Here is a 16,899-nt window from a genome sequence, read left to right as displayed (position 1 = left end):
GCACCTCCTTTTGCTGCCTCTCCTTCCACATGTACTTGGGCGTGTACTTGCACATGGTGTTGTTGTTGCGGCTGTGGTTGTTCAACACTTGTCAGATGAGTTACAACAACCTGTGTTGATTCAGGGACATTGCTGCTACTTTCTTGCGATGAGCCAACATCACTGGTCGATGGTGATTGGAGAAGTACACTGACTGCCTCTGAAGCACTCAAGGGCTTTGACTTAAGTTGGTGTGGTGGTGGAGGCACTGAACCCAATGGAGCAGGGGTGCTGCTCCCAGCTTGGTCCCCAGCAGATCCTGCTGCTGCAGGCGTACTTTTTTTTTTGCTCCCAAAAAACATGGCGGGTGGCACACCAGCCTCCTTGGTAACTTGCTTCTTCTGCTCCTTACTAGCAACTTTCTTGCTAGAGGAGCTACGGAGACCTTTTTTTGGGGCCATCTTCTTCAGAGCAGGTCAGACAGCAGGCCACAGTTGCACGAATTGTAGAGTTGTCTGAGGCCAGACGTGACGTCGCGTGACGTTATGCTGCACACACACACCGCTGCAGGACTTCTTCCTGGCACTGGTGGTTCTCTTGAGTCTTGTGCACCTAAAAACAATGGAAGACAGAGGAACATCAGTTCAGTTATACAGCACAAAAAAAATCGAAAAACACTGCAAAATCAGCACAATCCCAATCCATCCATGCCCTCCATGATGTTTAAGTTCAAGACAGCCCACAGAAAGACTAGGCCCTTGCTAGACTCAAATACCCCTGGTGAAAAGGCCACAAGTACAGCCCCAAAAAACGAAAATCACTGAAAAATCAGCACAATCCCAATCCATCCATGCCCTCCATGATGTTTAAATTCAAGACAACCTACAGAAAGACTAGGCCCATGCAAGACTCACTACCCCTGGGCATAAATAAAGGTTGAAAAGTAGGCAAAATGGTTGCAGGCCTAACAACAAAGCCTGCATTCAAAATGGCCACTTGCCTGTCAGCACATGGCCAGTGCCTGTAGCTGCACTCAAAATGGCCACCAGCCACATGGCCTGTCCCTCCCCATGAACACCCCCAAAAATCGAAAAACACTGCAAAATCAGCACAATCCCAATCCATCCATGCCCTCCATGATGTTTAAATTCAAGACAACCCACAGAAAGACTAGGCCCATGCAAGACTCACTACCCCTGGGCATAAATAAAGGTTGAAAAGTAGGCAAAATGGTTGCAGGCCTAACAACAAAGCCTGCATTCAAAATGGCCACTTGCCTGCCAGCACATGGCCAGTGCCTGTAGCTGCACTCAAAATGGCCACCAGCCACATGGCCTGTCCCTCCCCATGAACACCCCCAAAAATCGAAAAACACTGCAAAATCAGCACAATCCCATTCCATCCATGGCCTCCATGATGTTTAAGTTCAAGACAGCCCACAGAAAGACTAGGCCCATGCTAGACTCAAATACCCCTGGTGAAAAGGCCACAAGTACAGCCCCAAAAACGAAAATCACTGAAAAATCAGCACAATCCCAATCCATCCATGCCCTCCATTATGTTTAAATTCAAGACAACCTACAGAAAGACTAGGCCCATGCTAGACTCAAATACACCTGGTGAAAAGGCCACAAGTACAGCCCCAAAAAACGAAAATCACTGAAAAATCAGCACAATCCCAATCCATCCATGCCCTCCATGATGTTTAAATTCAAGACAACCCACAGAAAGACCAGGCCCATGCAAGACTCACTACCACTGGGCATAAATAAAGGTTGAAAAGTAGGCAAAATGGTTGCAGGCCTAACAACAAAGCCTGCATTCAAAATGGCCACTTGCCTGCCAGCACATGGCCAGTGCCTGTAGCTGCACTCAAAATGGCCACCAGCCACATGGCCTGTCCCTCCCCATGAACACCCCCAAAAATTGAAAAACACTGCAAAATCAGCACAATCCCAATCCATCCATGCCCTCCATGATGTTTAAATTCAAGACAACCCACAGAAAGACTAGGCCCATGCAAGACTCACTACCCCTGGGCATAAATAAAGGTTGAAAAGTAGGCAAAATGGTTGCAGGCCTAACAACAAAGCCTGCATTCAAAATGGCCACTTGCCTGCCAGCACATGGCCAGTGCCTGTAGCTGCACTTAAAATGGCCACCAGCCACATGGCCTGTCCCTCCCCATGAACACCCCCAAAAATCGAAAAACACTGCAAAATCAGCACAATCCCATTCCATCCATGGCCTCCATGATGTTTAAGTTCAAGACAGCCCACAGAAAGACTAGGCCCATGCTAGACTCAAATACCCCTGGTGAAAAGGCCACAAGTACAGCCCCAAAAAACGAAAATCACTGAAAAATCAGCACAATCCCAATCCATCCATGCCCTCCGTGATGTTTAAATTCAAGACAACCTACAGAAAGACTAGGCCCATGCTAGACTCAAATACCCCTGGTGAAAAGGCCACAAGTACAGGCCCAAAAAACGAAAATCACTGAAAAATCAGCATAATCCCAATCCATCCATGCCCTCCATGATGTTTAAATTCAAGACAACCCACAGAAAGACTAGGCCCATGCAAGACTCACTACCCCTGGGCATAAATAAAGGTTGAAAAGTAGGCAAAATGGTTGCAGGCCTAACAACAAAGCCTGCATTCAAAATGGCCAATTGCCTGCCAGCACATGGCCAGTGCCTGTAGCTGCACTCAAAATGGCCACCAGCCACATGGCCTGTCCCTCCCCATGAACACCCCCAAAAATCGAAAAACACTGCAAAATCAGCACAATCCCATTCCATCCATGGCCTCCATGATGTTTAAGTTCAAGACAGCCCACAGAAAGACTAGGCCCATGCTAGACTCAAATACCCCTGGTGAAAAGGCCACAAGTACAGCCCCAAAAACGAAAATCACTGAAAAATCAGCACAATCCCAATCCATCCATGCCCTCCATTATGTTTAAATTCAAGACAACCTACAGAAAGACTAGGCCCATGCTAGACTCAAATACCCCTGGTGAAAAGGCCACAAGTACAGGCCCAAAAAACGAAAATCACTGAAAAATCAGCATAATCCCAATCCATCCATGCCCTCCATGATGTTTAAATTCAAGACAACCCACAGAAAGACTAGGCCCATGCAAGACTCACTACCCCTGGGCATAAATAAAGGTTGAAAAGTAGGCAAAATGGTTGCAGGCCTAACAACAAAGCCTGCATTCAAAATGGCCACTTGCCTGTCAGCACATGGCCAGTGCCTGTAGCTGCACTCAAAATGGCCACCAGCCACATGGCCTGTCCCTCCCCATGAACACCCCCAAAAATCGAAAAACACTGCAAAATCAGCACAATCCCAATCCATCCATGCCCTCCATGATGTTTAAATTCAAGACAACCCACAGAAAGACTAGGCCCATGCAAGACTCACTACCCCTGGGCATAAATAAAGGTTGAAAAGTAGGCAAAATGGTTGCAGGCCTAACAACAAAGCCTGCATTCAAAATGGCCACTTGCCTGCCAGCACATGGCCAGTGCCTGTAGCTGCACTCAAAATGGCCACCAGCCACATGGCCTGTCCCTCCCCATGAACACCCCCAAAAATCGAAAAACACTGCAAAATCAGCACAATCCCATTCCATCCATGGCCTCCATGATGTTTAAGTTCAAGACAGCCCACAGAAAGACTAGGCCCATGCTAGACTCAAATACCCCTGGTGAAAAGGCCACAAGTACAGCCCCAAAAACGAAAATCACTGAAAAATCAGCACAATCCCAATCCATCCATGCCCTCCATTATGTTTAAATTCAAGACAACCTACAGAAAGACTAGGCCCATGCTAGACTCAAATACACCTGGTGAAAAGGCCACAAGTACAGCCCCAAAAAACGAAAATCACTGAAAAATCAGCACAATCCCAATCCATCCATGCCCTCCATGATGTTTAAATTCAAGACAACCCACAGAAAGACCAGGCCCATGCAAGACTCACTACCACTGGGCATAAATAAAGGTTGAAAAGTAGGCAAAATGGTTGCAGGCCTAACAACAAAGCCTGCATTCAAAATGGCCACTTGCCTGCCAGCACATGGCCAGTGCCTGTAGCTGCACTCAAAATGGCCACCAGCCACATGGCCTGTCCCTCCCCATGAACACCCCCAAAAATTGAAAAACACTGCAAAATCAGCACAATCCCAATCCATCCATGCCCTCCATGATGTTTAAATTCAAGACAACCCACAGAAAGACTAGGCCCATGCAAGACTCACTACCCCTGGGCATAAATAAAGGTTGAAAAGTAGGCAAAATGGTTGCAGGCCTAACAACAAAGCCTGCATTCAAAATGGCCACTTGCCTGCCAGCACATGGCCAGTGCCTGTAGCTGCACTTAAAATGGCCACCAGCCACATGGCCTGTCCCTCCCCATGAACACCCCCAAAAATCGAAAAACACTGCAAAATCAGCACAATCCCATTCCATCCATGGCCTCCATGATGTTTAAGTTCAAGACAGCCCACAGAAAGACTAGGCCCATGCTAGACTCAAATACCCCTGGTGAAAAGGCCACAAGTACAGCCCCAAAAAACGAAAATCACTGAAAAATCAGCACAATCCCAATCCATCCATGCCCTCCGTGATGTTTAAATTCAAGACAACCTACAGAAAGACTAGGCCCATGCTAGACTCAAATACCCCTGGTGAAAAGGCCACAAGTACAGGCCCAAAAAACGAAAATCACTGAAAAATCAGCATAATCCCAATCCATCCATGCCCTCCATGATGTTTAAATTCAAGACAACCCACAGAAAGACTAGGCCCATGCAAGACTCACTACCCCTGGGCATAAATAAAGGTTGAAAAGTAGGCAAAATGGTTGCAGGCCTAACAACAAAGCCTGCATTCAAAATGGCCAATTGCCTGCCAGCACATGGCCAGTGCCTGTAGCTGCACTCAAAATGGCCACCAGCCACATGGCCTGTCCCTCCCCATGAACACCCCCAAAAATCGAAAAACACTGCAAAATCAGCACAATCCCAATCCATCCATGCCCTCCATGATGTTTAAATTCAAGACAACCCACAGAAAGACTAGGCCCATGCAAGACTCACTACCCCTGGGCATAAATAAAGGTTGAAAAGTAGGCAAAATGGTTGCAGGCCTAACAACAAAGCCTGCATTCAAAATGGCCACTTGCCTGCCAGCACATGGCCAGTGCCTGTAGCTGCACTCAAAATGGCCACCAGCCACATGGCCTGTCCCTCCCCATGAACACCCCCAAAAATCGAAAAACACAGCAAAATCAGCACAATCCCATTCCATCCATGCCCTCCATGATGATTAAGTTCAAGACAGCCCACAGAAAGACTAGGCCCAAGCTAGACTCAAATACCCCTGGTGAAAAGGCCACAAGTACAGCCCCAAAAAACGAAAATCACTGAAAAATCAGCACAATCCCATTCCATCCATGGCCTCCATGATGTTTAAGTTCAAGACAGCCCACAGAAAGACTAGGCCCATGCTAGACTCAAATACCCCTGGTGAAAAGGCCACAAGTACAGCCCCAAAAAACGAAAATCACTGAAAAATCAGCACAATCCCAATCCATCCATGCCCTCCATGATGTTTAAGTTCAAGACAACCCACAGAAAGACTCAGTCCACCCACCACTGAGTACCCCTGGGCAAAAGGCCCCAAAACAGCCCAAAAATCGAAAATTCCAAAATTTTAGTTGCAGCAACTGTAATGCCCCAAACAAACTTACTTGTAAAATTTCTAATCCAACAGTGATCCAAAGAAAGTCAAAAAGCCCTCAAATCCAAAGATCCAGCAGCATCCACAAAAAGTAATCCTTCCAGCTCCAGATCCAAATGAAAAGTGACCAGGAGATGGACAAAGCACTGGGAGGAGCCTGCTGAACAGGAACAGGAAGTTGAAGACTGTGGGGCACTTCCTTCCTCCCACCCCCCTACCCCCCTCCCCAAAATGGACTCCTCGCTAAAAAAAGTGCAGGCAAATGTCAACCTAAGGAGTTATTCAGATAAAAATCATCATTTCAAGAAGGTTTATGCTGCTTGCTGGTGGATTTCTTGTGCAGAATTGCAAATTTTATATTTTAGCTTGTGCGAGATTCTTGCTGCTCGCCGCATCTCAAATCTCGCAATTGCGAAGTACCGCGAGACGTGATCTCGCCGTACTCGCGTTGACAAACTATCGCTGGCAAGCCGCGATGACGTAATCGCGCTCGCCAATTCCCGCGGGATCACACAGCAAGATCCAAAATGGCGCCGCACTCGCAAACTATCGAGAAAAACAACTCGGTAAACGATGATAAACGCCGCGCGCCGCAAAAATTGTATCACCAACGCCGCGCGCCGCAAAAAAAATCCGCTGCGTGCGAATTTGCGGATTTTGCGGGAAATTCTCAAATCTCGCGGATTGCGAATTTCCCAAAAATCCGCAAAATCCGCGAGCGAAACGGATTTTCCGCCCATACTTAGTAGTAAAGTTAGGACTCCTAACTTTAGGACTTCTAAATGCCTCTGTGAAAACCGAAAGCCTTAAAATTAGGATTTTTATCAGTTTAGGAGTCCTAAAGTGACTAACTTTAGGACTCCTAAACTGAGAAAAATCCTAATTTTAAATATTTCGGTATTCACAGAAGGAATTTAGGAGTCCTAAAGTTAGGAGTCCTAACTTCTGTGAATACCGAAATGAGTAAGTGCCTTCTGTGAATACCAAAATGAGTAAGTGCCTTCTGTGAATACGAAAATGGTAGTAAGTTTAGGATTGTGTCTTAAGTTAGTTCTGTGAATCGGGTCCTGTGTGACTTTCGTCCTGACTCTCCTTCATTCTCTTTATGCATCCCTTCTCCCCTGATTTATTATTGTTGCTTTCTCTCCTCAGTGTTTTATTCACACCCTTGTGTTATTTCCATGTCTGTTTGTATTCCCTCTATACTTCCCCGTCTTCTATTTCGATTCTTTGCTACATTGCCATTTTACAATCAGGACTTCTCAATCCAGAATATAATCCATTGGCTTTTCATCTGCTTTACTTCCTTCCTTTACACGGGAAAACTCTTAGGCTCCTGGCCACCCAGCCTCACACAAAGCTCTCTAGTGTAAAACACTTAAAACTAAATGGAACATTTTAGGAAAGAGTCAGGTTCTGTTCAAAGTATTGTGACTGTTCAGAAAACTGTGATATTTACGTTAAAAATGTGTGAGAATGTATAGGACTCACATTTTTTGAGTGAGATTAGAATAAGAAACTCACACCCAATTGGTGAGTTTTTTCTCTCTAAGGCATTCGACTTGCATCCAGTGAGAAAGTGTGCACTGTGTCATGAAATGGTCAACCATTGAGAAGCAACGATACATGCTCACTCTCGATAAGTAGCACTGTTCTCTAAGGTGTAGGACTCACCCCAATTGAACGAGGCCGTGCTTTAAGAAGTGAGACTTACGACAGAGATTACGCTCCATGACGTGAAACACAGTCAAAGATTGACATTGTGCCTCAAGATATACCACTCATGCAAATGAGTGAAACTGGATCAAATAGGAGAGACTGGCACCTAATCAGACTAGGGGGACCATTAGGATGGCGAGCGGATTGCCCCCGCCGGGCTGGCGGTAGCCACCGCCAGTCTGGCGGGGGCAATCCGCCCGCCATCCGCACCTAAATTCCCCCCGCCATATTAGGATGGCAGGGGGGACCGCAGCGGACGGAAAGACCGTCCGCCACATTTCCGCCCCGGTCGTCTTGTGGCCGGGGCGGAAAATGTTTAATATGGTGGCGGTGTCTATTAGACACCGCAAGCCATATTAGGATGGGCTTTCAGACAGGATGGCAATGCTGCCACGGAAAGGCATGCAGAGACTCCCTGCGGGGGCCCGTTGCCGGCCCCCTGGGACTCCGAGGGGTGTGGGGTTCACATGGGGTGTACCTTGGCACCCCCCGCATTTCAAAGTGCAACAGGTGCCTGTCATGTTGTTCTTTGAAATGCACAACATGCATTTTTACCATTGCGGCGGGCGGAGCTTTCCGCACCGCCCACCGAAATGGTAAAAATACAGGATGCGCCCGCCATTGTGGCGGGTGCATCCTAATTGCCAAGTAGGGACCGCCGCTCCTATGGCGGGCGGTCCCGTTTTGCATGGGGATGGCGGGCGGGCAAAGTCCGCCCGCCATCCTAATGGGGGCCTAGGCATCACAGTGTTGGACTCACTCCAAAAGAGAGACCCCACTCCACGAATATGTGCGATTACTCTCTAAGAAGTACATCAGTTCTTTAAGGGATGAGATAGCCACTAAATGAGTGAGGATGTATTTTTTCCTGTCTGCTGTCCACCTGTTCCTTGGTCGATTCCACATTGTCCTCTGAGCTCCAATCTGGTTTGTGCTCTTCCCTGGCTGATGGAGCAAGGTGCCAACATCACTTCCTGGGCCCTGACTGAAGGAGTGCGTAACCGTGGGAGAGGTAGAGAAGGAAGAAAGCCTAGTGGGAGTAGATGACAGAGATGTAACTGAAGATGCAGGGTAAGCAAGATAATGAGATAGAAGTCTGCAGATAGATAGGTGGAAGTAAGATTAAATATACACATGAATTCCATTCTACATACAGGGCCACTTGATTAGGCAATATTACAGTGCAGAGATTTCAAGATGATACAAATCACCTTGTCAGTACTAAGAAATCTTGTGACCTGGAGTTTGGGGTACCTATACAAAGAGAGAACAAGAACAACAAGCATCCTAAACCAAATTATTGCAGATTTGGAGCTCATTATACATCCAAAAATGCACAATAAACATTTGTGTTGGCTTGCATTTTAAGTCTAAAAATATTTAAACGAGACTGCAGTAAAACAAATGAAACAAGAAAAGTATTTCAGTACACTTTCTATATACAGTGCATTTGTGAGTTACAGAATTTATTATGTCATTAAAATTAATGACAGGAACTAAAGTCCTCTTTAAGTATATATTTTTAAAATAGTTACAATAGGTCGACAGACAGATGGGCTCTAACCCCAGACCCAAAAGAGTGCTGGGTAAGAGAATGGGCAGTATACTTGTAAACCGAAAGAAACATTGTTTGTGACTGGCTGGACTTGGAGCCAGCCGGATGAGCTAAGGCTCAGTGACCGGAAGACTTGCTTTCTCCACCCCCCCCACCCCCCCCACAAGCTCTTCATGTATCTCTCCCAGGTCCTCCCCCTATCATTGAAATGGTGGTGTTTCCCAATTCGCCTGTAATAAGTACCTGTAGACAAATGGTGTCCATAGTGTGGAGTAGTTATACCCGGCTGGTGTTAATTAATGACATTCTTTGTAAGATCCATGTTCCCTTGTTTTATAGTCTGTTTGATGGTGTGAAATTAGAAGCTTTTAATTTCCCATTACAGGATGGGGAGGGCGAAGCTCTGCATGGCTGGAGGGAGATAAGGTCCACTAATCGTCTCTCTTGGCATGGCCAAGAACAGCCCAGCCGGTGCCTCACAGGAGGCTGTTATCTTTAGCACCCAGGAACACTCACCTTGTGCCATCCCCACCTTCAAGGGGTGGGGTGATGGAGCAGAAGACACTAATCATTCCAGCATGGGCCTCTGCGCTCTGATGAGCACCCTTCGCAGAGATGAAGTGCCTGCCTCACAAGCAACTCTCAATGCTTGCAGTGCATAAATCATAGAAACTGAACCTCACGCGTGGGTTTGACTCCTCTTGGAGGTGTTGGGTTAGGCAAAACTTTGTTGGGGGCATATCTACAAGGCACGGCAGTAGAATTGTCGCCGCTTTAGTATCCGTTTTGGGACGAAAAGTGGCGATAATTCGAACGCCCCATCAGCATGGACAAGCTAATGCGTGAATCCATGCCTTTGTGCCCATTATCTGAGCTCCTCGCATCGCTAATAAGATGCGAGGTAGGCATTCCTGACTAAAACTCAGCGGGAATAATTGCTACCACGGCTACTCTCTAATAACTAGTTAATCGCTAACACATCTAGCGACATTTATAGTAGCGCTAGCCGGGTATTTCGCCGGTTCCTTACGCCTGATAAAATGCGACTTAGCAATATGTTGAATGGGAAGTGGATCATAATGCTAGAGCCACCTCTCCCTATTTACAAGGTTTTCTCTTACCGTTTGTTATATCGCTGGTATTCCTGTGATATTTTAAGCCTATCGCCGCTTTTGCCGGGATTTCTATCGCCTCAGCGAATCGCGTTGTAAATATTGCGCTGACCAGGCAATAGAACCTGATGTTAGGCGGCGTTAGGATTTTGCACGCTATACGCGGCCAGCGATAATTATCTCCGCCGCTTGCTGATATGCCCCTTGGTTTCTTAGTATTCTTTAGGCTCCTGCCATAGGTAATCTAGTTAGTAAACATTTGCATGTGTGTAAATGAGAGGCCATCACCTTCTGTTTCAGACAAATATAAAGGTAATGTTTATAAATTTCTCTCTTGATGAATAAATGCAAATTTGATAGGATATGCATCGCCCTAACTTCAATAAATGCATAATTGTTCTGCGCTGGATGAAAACATGTGTTTACTTTTTGCTGTATTTGACCAAACAGGGCTCATTGCCCACGATGTCCATGGACTAATCAAAAGAAAAGTTATGATGATATTAAAAGGGTTACGCGAGTTCCGTTCAGAGTAAACTCACAGCTACCATAATTCACCAGCCATGATTATCATGGTCATTAGCACCATGGCCAACTGAATGCACCGAAAATGTGTGTTCTGTTAACGCAGCACATGCGTGCACTTTGTGTGGTTCAATCGCGCTGAGAAACATAACTAGTTAATTTCAGTGGATGTACCTTTTAATACTTCAAACACAGCATCTCTTAGGTATGTTTTTTCTGTGATTTTCGAAAGTTGCTTTTATATATTTTGTTACCCCTTAAAAATCAGAAACCAGTTCTTCAAGGTCACGAACTGCAATTGAACATAGTAACTTTAATGAGCTTTTTGGCACACGAACAGGATGACAGTCGTTGTAAATTCATTGGCAACGTTTCTAAAAGTTCTAAGATAAGTTTTACAAGGTGTGAATATGTTCTCGCTTTTCCGCACCTTTCCGAAAATCGTCACCTATGTGAGAAACGTGGAGTCATCGTTATTTAAGAGTAAGAGTGTAACACAATGGCTCTGCATATTGTATGCTTCCCCGAAAGGAATACATTCCCTGTGCAATATCATAGTGGAAAGAAAAACTCAGGGAAAAAGTCAGATATTAAAAAAATATTCTAAATATATTTCCCATTAGGTCTAATGAAGTTTAGCTAAAGGAATACTTTCCGCAATAACAAGTGTCACAACATTTTTACTCATAGGTGGATTTGATTAAATTGTAAAGTATCTTGCCATTTAATGATATTACTCCCACTATGCAGACAAATGCTTTGCCCAGACAGAGGTGCACCAGGACATTTTGCAAACCCCGTGAAGTAGAAATTATGTCTGTCTGATACGTGACCAAAAAGATCAGCAAGTTTATCAAACCGTGAAGTAAAATACATTTGAACCTAACAGCACAGCTAACACATTGCTGTTTATCGATGCCTAATAAATTGCATTTAACTGATGAAGGGTTTATTCTCTTAAAATAATTTAGGTTATGGATTGGGATACTAAACATGCACTAGTAAAAATTACTACGAGTGTATACTCAAGGTTATGGCTGGGGCCAGATACAAATTGAAAAAGCATAAGAATTTTCTAGTTCTCTAACAGGCTCTGAGTAGGGCAGTGCAAAGGTTTTAGAGGTCAAGAGCCTTCTTGCATACTTCCCAGTTGTTGGCCTAGCCTCAGCTCTTTCATCTTCCCGCTTTTTTTTTACTCCTGTGCATAAGTGTGCATTATGTTCCAAGCGTTAGTTGACGCTGATAATGTATGAGCATTTCAGATGCGAATGCATACATTGCTACGCATTTTGTAGCAAATGATTCTGAAACTATCTGGTGTAGGCAACTGTCTAGTATATTGTACTCAAGTGCATAGTTTCCTTAGATTTTCCTAGCAAGAGGTTCTGAAAATAGTTCATGCTGGTAACTCTAGAGCATTTTGAATTCGAGTACCTGGCTTAGTTTTTCATTGCGACTGACTCATCACATGTAAATGTAAATGTATGTAAATGTATGAAGCTTATATAGCGCATGACGTACCCTGGGGCATCTCCGCGCTTGCTTAGGGAACCCGTCCTGGTATTCCCCTGTGAGATAACCCTGGCAGGGTATCCACAAGGTGAAAGCCAGGCATCCCACCGCGAGGGGCCGATGTGGAGATTAACAGCCTAATTCATGTAGCTAAAAGCGCTCGCAAAATGGCCAGATTCTGAGAATCTGGCCCTTTGCGAGTGCGATTTTTGCATTTGGTATTCATGATCCCAAATGCAAAAATCGCTATTAAAGAATTAGCAAACATGCGAGGATTAGCATTTAAGGAATCTCTATTAGAGATTCCTTAAATGCTATTCATGACACATTACAAAATTGCGATTTTGCAAATTTGGGCCGCTATTTACCGAGAGGTCAGACCTCTCGGTAAATAGCAAAAACGTAGAAAAATGCTTTTAAAAGCATTTTTCTAAGTTGCATGTTGCACACACACATGTCCTTTGGACATGTGTGTGCGCATCACCTGTTACAATTTGCATTTAAGGGGTGCTACAGGGTGTCCTTTGGACACCCCTGGCACCCTTAAAATCGCTATCTGATTTGCGAGTAGCAAATTGCTACTCGCAAATAAGGGATACTCCCCATTCATTCCTATGGGCCTTTTGGCCCATAGGAATGAATGGGGAGTTATTCCTTTTTTTGCGAGTAGCAACAGAGAACATGTAGGAATCGCTATTTATTTAGCAATTCCTACATGAATGCCGTTTTGCGTGTCCTCAATAGCGAGTCGCTATGATTCGCTATTAGGGCCACGCAAAACGGCCCGTACATGAATCAGGCTGTAAGCAAGCTATTGCCCAGAGTCGCAGAGTGTGAACCTGTGAGTCGAGAAGGCACCGGAGCGAGAATTATCGAGTCAGTGGAATTATTGAGCCCAAGACCCGCCGAGGCGGGGAATTGAACCCTGGTCCAGGGCCGAACTCAAGCTCCAGGTCTGCCGCCTCTAACCCCTGAGCCACACTTCTCCACTCACAAGTGATGCTAGTGTACGAATTGCTCATCAAAGTCCAGATGTGAAGGTCAATTACATTCCACACTTAACTAAGGGCCGGATGAACTAAGATAATATTCACAAAATGTGGTTTCAATATGTGCACTGACTTTTTGTGAATCATATGTTATTTTGCCAACCGACCTATGCACTGGGCTCAGCAGACCACCATGTCTGCGATTGCTTTTAGATAAAGCATTTTTTAAAAAAAATGTAGCCCTTTTTTCTCAATGTAAAAGTGAATGTGTTTAGAAATAATAAGCTTCTAAAACTATAGCTTGTGAGTAGACAGTGCTCCCGTGCCACACGGCCTAATCCTAGAAATGTTTTTGAACCATTCCCAGCTCTCTTGGGGACCACTTCCTGTTTGTAAATTTTAGCCACTTCCTGTGAGGTGTTGGTAAATTTGGGCGCATAACATTAATACATACCATAAGGAATCGCTATTTGGAAGGAATGTCTTAAACGCACCCCCTTCCAAATAGCAATTCTATGTTTTTACCTACCCCCATTTAGTGATTCCGTAACATGTAACCAAATCGTTAAAAGGGTTTAGTGTACTCAACAACCACATTAGAAATCATCCAGTATCACTACACGCTTTCAATATTACCGAAGAAGCCATACTGAGATGCAAATCAACTGTTATATTGTGGAGCATGATAAATGCTAATAAATTCTGACAAAAATGCAAATGGCTGTCAAAAATAAAAAAATATGACAAGCCTCACTCGGTTGGTGAAAGCAATAGGTAGTACAGGTGTTTTAAAATAAATCGTGTATAATTAGAGCTACAGCAGCACCATTAGCATCAGTTCCAGTGCAATAATAGACAACTTACAACCTAGTGGGACCACTTCCTTAAAAAAAAAGGCGCGGAAGCATCTGTGAGTCAGTTATCCCTTATGGCTATTACATCTGGCTGCATATCAGTAAGAACACCACGCATTTCATGCAAGTGACTCACTATTTAACGAGAATTGATTTGCATCATAGATAGTACTGTGTCAAGAGACAGGTTAACTAAATGCAGTAGGAAAGCTTCAGCATCGAGCGCTGCCTGTGTGTGGGGTTCAGTTCTATATAATGCCACCACATCAGACGCTAAAAAGTGCCTAGAGTGTGAAATAAGTGGCAGATAATGTAAAGGAGAAGCCCAATATAGTTCTGACATAGAATATGAAATATGAATTGTATTGCCAACGTAAACAAAAAAAGAGATGGTTAGACACATTTGGGTCTGGCACTGTGTTTGGTCTGCTCACAGTGGGCTACAGATGGGGTTATTTGGGAGCACCTTTTAAGACCTGTCACTTCGCGCGCTGTGTGTGTTTACTGTGCAGATGTGTGCCTGCCTGGTCTCCTTCAAAGACAAACAAATGTATTAACTCCTTATTGTGACTCTGCACAACCAGCATTAGACTGACTGCACATTTGGGGTACCAATGGAGAGGACAATAATAAAACAGAGGCAAATATTTAATGGAGTTGAGCAATTCCAGTGAAAAACATCTACATGGATAAGAAAACTGTCTAAAATGGGAGTAAGTGGGAGAAATAATGTAATCGGTGCAATGTTCAGAGGATCAGATTTGACTCTAAGAGTCTGAGTCCTGAAAATATATCTCATGGGGGCAGATTCTAGCCGCTGACAGAGATGGCCGCCTCAACCCCGAGCTCCGCTGGGCCAGGAGGCTTACAGTGCCGGCATAGGGCAGCATCCAGAAGCCCTGGTTAAGGGGTGGCCCATGGAACTATAGCAAGATGATTGGGTGGCCCAGCGACACCGATGCTGTGCTCCGGTGGCTGGGGCAGGCTGTAGCAGGCCAGGGCCGACTTCAGTGGCCTAATGTATTGCGGAGATCCTGAGGGAATAAGGCTCTGCACCGGGTTGACAGAGAGGTGGCCACGCTTCACATCTCCAGCATCGAGGGGATAAGGGTGCTTGTGCAACATCACGTGCCACCCCTATCCGTGCAATGAACCACAGGCATCTCTCAGCCACAGACACCCCTTGAAGCCAGGTGCACTGCATGACTAGGCCTGTCCGGTGCGTTGTGGCCGATCCTGGAGGACGGCCAACTTATAGGTGAGCAGCTGGTGCATGGAACACTTAAACCGGCACAATGTTGGATGGCGCCTTGACCACACAGCGCCTCCCTCTCCCTCAATGCACTGCTAAATTGTTGCTCCCCAAACCGGGGCCCTGCATGCCCTGAAATCTTCAATACCTTCAGGCCAGCCTGTCCAGCTTGCGAGGCACCACTTAACGGCCTGTGGTGAGGGTCTCAAACTCTGTGCCAAATCCCACTCTCTGAAGGACTTACAGCTTGGGGGTCCAGGAGGGAAGGACAGCCCTGGAGGAATCAGCACAGGAGAGCAGAGTGGTGGATTGAGAGGTGAGCTGGGGTGAGACCATCACAAAGACACCCATACTGGATGGACATGTAGACCATTAGGCACCTTGCCCTTCTCCCCCTCCTTCCCAGCAGCCATCTTCAGCCTCTCAGTCACTTGTTCAGCCCCAGTGGGACCTGAGATATGGACGCAGGGGAGGTAGCAGTTGCAGCCTCCTAGGGAAAATTTCTGGTCTGGTGGACATGACCGGGGCGTATCCTGATGCAGCAGCAGCACCAGCACCAACCAGCACTTGTGCTCATGAATGGGGATGGCCTTAACACCTGGACAACTGACAACAACATGTTCATGGGTAGCCTCAAGAAAGTATCCTGGGAGCAGCAGGGAGTGGTCTTGGAGAGGATCGGCGTCGGCCTAGAATTCTGGAGCAAGTCTGGTCCAAACTTCTTACCTATTGGTTCTTCAGCCTCTTTGGCTGCACCGTGTACAGGTCTCTCCTCTGCTGGTGTGGCAGCATATCAGGGAAGAGCAAATGCATCTTCTCCACGGATCCAGGGGTACTCACTATATGAGTTGGTGCATTTGAGGGACTGGTAGATCTAAAGCCTCTTCAGCTTCTCTCCTTGGATAGCAGCCACTCTCCTGCTGACCACTATCCAACCTAGAGAGCCACTCACTGACTGGTCACCTACTGCTGGTGCATGCTTCCCCATGTCCTTCTGCCCTTCACCCTGCTTAACCACTGTATCCGACAAAGCCAACAAGGCAGTTACTTTTCATATAGGTTGTCTCCCAGATAAATTGCGGCCCTCTCAGGTGGGCCCCCCAGAGGCTACAATGGGTCTGATCCCCAAGGAAATCACGGTATTGGGGCACAGGTTGGAGGCCATGGACACGAAGATGACAGACCTCACAACGGAGATGCAATCCATCCAGGTGGACATTTTCAGCCATCAAGACAAGGTGATGGGACTGAGATGCCAGAGATCATCTGAACAGGGATCAGGAACTCGGGTCTTTACGTGAAGCTAACTGGCCTCGAGGACCGGAGCTGCAAAGACAACTTCTGCTTCTTTGGTATCCCGGAAAAGATGTAAGGCACTGACTACTGGAACTTCTTGAAAAACGTTCTGCCCAACCTCCTCTGGCTCGCCTTCTCGCCCCTGCTTGAAATGGAGATGGACCACAGAATCTGGTGGCGATTCCCCTTGGCACCATTGAGAGTGAAGCTCATCATAGCTTGCTACCTCCATCTTGAGCAGGCCCAGCAGATCTTTGCAGCAGCCAGTCCCATGGGTCCCATGATTTTGAGGGCCACAAGATACAAATCGCATCTGACTTTTCCAGAGAGGTGAAAGAAAGACAGAGGGCCT

Source organism: Lissotriton vulgaris, chromosome 5 (assembly GCF_964263255.1).
Source record: "Lissotriton vulgaris chromosome 5, aLisVul1.2, whole genome shotgun sequence".
NCBI lineage: Eukaryota > Metazoa > Chordata > Amphibia > Caudata > Salamandridae > Lissotriton > Lissotriton vulgaris.
This window is presented reverse-complemented; position numbering follows the sequence as displayed.